The sequence below is a fragment of the Pundamilia nyererei genome, unplaced genomic scaffold (genome assembly GCF_000239375.1).
Source record: "Pundamilia nyererei isolate P.nyererei 1_Seehausen unplaced genomic scaffold, PunNye1.0 scaffold00012, whole genome shotgun sequence".
NCBI classification, from domain to species: Eukaryota; Metazoa; Chordata; class Actinopteri; order Cichliformes; family Cichlidae; genus Pundamilia; species Pundamilia nyererei.
The window spans coordinates 2,323,428-2,326,656 of NW_005187413.1; the positions used below are offsets into that span (position 1 = coordinate 2,323,428).

A 3,229-nucleotide genomic window follows, 5' to 3' on the forward strand; every position below is an offset into this window, starting at 1 on the left:
TTGCTGTGCTTGAGAGCCACCATCTACCGGAACCAAATTCCCTGTATGTGTCTGCACATATATTTGGCCAATAAACACGATTCTGAAAAGCTCTGTGGAAAATTAAACTGTAAGGAGTGACTGATAACGAGCATTACTGATAGTGTCCATTAGTGTTACGCTCAGCAGGATTTCTGTTAGCCATTTCCATCTGCTTGCTTCTCACAGACTTTACACTTGCACAGTATTTTAATACAGGCAAATAATAAATATGTTCCTGTTGTCAGACAACAGATTATCCATGAAATATCAAAGCCGCATGGTCACCTTTGTATGTCCACAGCTATTCCTGCTGGTTGGTTTTTATAATAGATCTGTGAGCTGGTTTTCTTTTATCCTTGTATATATGTGTACAAATCAAATCAGCATGCCCTTTATTATCGATGTTTTATGTTTGTTACCAGTATGAGAACATAATGAGGAAAACACCTTTTACACTTGTGGCGCTAACCTACATAAGGTTTAATACATTTATACACACACACACACACACACACACACACACACACACGACTATGTGTGTTGAGACCTGGGAGATGTGAGGATCCTGCTTTAGAACACTTAACTATGTTTAAGAATGGCTCAAATGTAATCATAGCTCCTCTCAGGCGTGCTCACACACCAGCCTACATTCCTCAGACAGGTTATACTGAGTCTTTGCTGCTCTGAGGAAGAATCAGAGCAGGGCGAGGCAACAGAGGAAGCCTGGTACAACACACTATGGGTAAACAATTAGTCTGGTACTGCACTGTATGACACATAGAGTTACATTACATTACATCTATATAATGTGTTTAAATAAATTTGTTAAAGTACCATGTGTCTACATGATCACATGTGGTGTGGTACAGGAAACTATAGAAAGGTGTTCGTTATGATATGACAAAGATTTACTCGTTCATTCAAATTACATGATAAATTATCCCTTGTGTGAACACAGCACTGGGAGCCAGCTGTTGCATGCGGATTAATTCAACTAATTGCAAAGTAGCTGTAAAACAAACCACAGCAACTAAAGCTCGTCATTTCTACTGATTTCATTTTTTATTTCTTTTTCAAATGGTTGATACCTTATTACTGGAACTTCTTGATACCAGTACAGGTTTTTACATTCTCAAAACGGTCCGTGTTGCCTTACTGAGCATAAATCTGTGCACTTTCCTAATATTTTATGACTATTTGCAAAAAACCAAAACAAAATAAAAAAAGACAAAACTTTATTCTAAGGAAATCCCACTATTAAAAAAAACAAAACAAAAAACACTGATTAAAATCAATATTTTCATATATCTAAAGATTTTACTTTGTGGGAAGCTCAAAGTCTCTTGATAAATTCCAATATTTTTTATATGCAGAAATAATCTTGTAGTGTACATACAATACATTGGTACTAGTCAATTTATCAGCTAAACTCTAACAGCAAATTTCCCGATTACAGTACTAAGGAATTTTCCCAATGTTACAACACTGAGGTTAAAGAATCAACCTCAATTCCTTCTGGAACTTTAAAAGAAGTCTATTATGACTGAATTTAGCACCTGACTTGTAGAAAAAAAAAAGTGTACTTTAAATTGTACAGGGTATTTTGTTTTTGGCTTCATTCATGCTCTTTGATGCCTGTGTAGGTTTGTGAGACTTCCTGGAACAGCAGCTTTCAGTGTTGCAAATTTTAACATCTTTTAATTTGGCTTGGAAATTCACCCCACATAGAGAGGCAGATTCCAAGAAGCATGACAGGAATGACCAATATTACTGTAAATTGGGAAAACTTTGTACGCCATTGCACCAAATTTTGAGTGTTAGATTTGCAGGATTGCAAATCCCACCAAAGCTGGCCCAAATTTAAACCGTGCAACTGTATAAAAGATAATGTCCCGCTGTGTGGATTATGGACATTATCTGTGAAAAGCAGTTTTTACACACAAATCAAACATTTAAACATTTTTTAACCCATCCCATTTAACCCAAACACAACCGGAGTCAAGGCATGTGTGCAGTCACAGCACAGCTCAGCAACTTAGCTGCTTATTCACCCCTTCATCTCTCCTTACCGTGAAGACACAGGAGAAGACTTTAAAGCACACTAAAATAAACAATGGCAAGTCGAGTCACGCAAGTCTGAAGTGTGCCACATGCTGATGTAGACTTTGGTAAAGCTAGAATTGATTTTCATAGATATGAATTTCCAAATCAATAACTGAAATGTGAAATGCTGCAAATAACGGATCTTTCTAGTGAGGGGTTACAGATAACTTTTCATCTAGAGTTGATTCAATTCCAATTCACAAGGTCCCGCATCGATTCGATCCACGATTTGATTCGAATCGGGGAAATTTTGCCTCAGACAGTCAGAAATATTATAATTCTGATCACTTATCAGTACATATCTATATTTTTTTATATCTATAAAAAGAAAGCTGACACTTGTGAGACTTTATCAAAGGTGTAAGCATCACAGCAGATTCCTTTCTGTCAAAGTAACTGAGGATAAAACACAGAAAAACATGAAGGCGGTTTTCCTGGTCTGGGTTTTTATAGCAGATGACCTTAAACATATTGTGCAGTCAAAAACAAAGTGAAGCAGAGCAAAGTTACAGAGGTTTGATTAGAGACACAGCTAAGCATTTTGAAATTTTGCGTAATTTTAAGTTTAAGTTTAAATTTGTTCAGTATTGAACAGCAGAAATGAGGCTTTATTGTCGGAAGTAAGTTAACAAAAAAACCCCAAAAAGAACCAGCAGACTGTAGACTGGTGGGTAATAAGTAAGCGAATAATGCAAAAAACAGATTTTTAGACGGGAAACTATTCCTGAGAGAGAGAGAGAGAGAGAGAGAGCTCTACATGAAGTGTGATTTTATCGTGGTGGAAGCAAAACAGCAAAAGTAAGAGGAAATTCGTGACGATGTTTATGTGAAGTGAAATGTGAAGCGAAGTTTGGATCGTCTTTGGCTGCTGGTTCAGTCAGTATTGTTTGGAGAGAGATAAAATCTGCAGCTTCAGAATCTAGCGCAAAAAGGACGTAAACACAAAGTGCCCGCCAACGCTTCAAAATCAGTGAGCTGTTGGCTTTCAGCCCCGACGGCGTGTCGGCGTACGTGCGTCGGGTGAGAAAGACGACATCTCACTGATTCGGATGCGTTGGGTCCGCGTTTTGTGTTTACGTCTTTGTGCAGAATCAGTGTACCTGCT

At 37.6% G+C, this 3,229-nt stretch overlaps 1 protein-coding gene across 8 annotated transcripts in view; it reads right to left on the reverse strand.

The window, feature by feature from the left end:
• slmapa (sarcolemma associated protein a) overlaps positions 1 to 3,229 on the reverse strand; it is an 87,132-nt gene that overhangs the window by 29,696 nt on the left and 54,207 nt on the right. The window lies entirely within an intron of this gene.